The following is a 684-nucleotide window of genomic DNA, read 5'->3' as shown; positions in this document are numbered from 1 at the left end:
TATATATATGCGTGCGTGTGTGTGAGACCTTTAAGAAGAGTATAATATCATGTAATTAGTTTAGAAACTTAGTAATATGCACGCTGGTTCATATAGCCGCTCTCAATGTTACGTGCTGAAATCATGACGTGACCAAGTCTACGGTTATTTTACCTTCACTTCAAAAATAAGTATCAATAATTTTCTGACGTTGATTCAGTTGATTTAAAGACATTGATCGTATACTCAATTAGAACTAATCTTTACACAGTAATGTTACGTCCACCATGTAATTGGAGGTTTACTGTTTTAATAAATTTAGATACCTGAAATGATTTATGCACTCTCATTTATGTGAATGCATTAAATAGATTTCTCTTTGTTTTGTCCTTACAGATTCAAACTCTGTTTTACTATTCTTCATTCGCTGCACAGTATATTTTATATGTCAAATTCATTTAATATAAATATAGACATTTTCTTGACAACGCCATATTAGAAAGTTATGCTATTTTGGCCTTAGCTTCATCTCAATATCCCAGTAATTCATTTGTTTTCATTAATAGGATTTATAGCAGTTATCTGCATTATTAAGTCCTGAAATAAGTTATTGTAAAATTTGGAGTGACGTGATAAAATCTTGTTATTATTTTATTATTTACCCCTCTCCCTACACACACACACACACACACACACACACACACA

This window comes from Octopus bimaculoides, chromosome 3, assembly GCF_001194135.2.
Source record: "Octopus bimaculoides isolate UCB-OBI-ISO-001 chromosome 3, ASM119413v2, whole genome shotgun sequence".
NCBI lineage: Eukaryota > Metazoa > Mollusca > Cephalopoda > Octopoda > Octopodidae > Octopus > Octopus bimaculoides.
The sequence above is the reverse complement of the archived record's forward strand: the minus strand, read 5'-3'. Positions refer to the sequence as shown.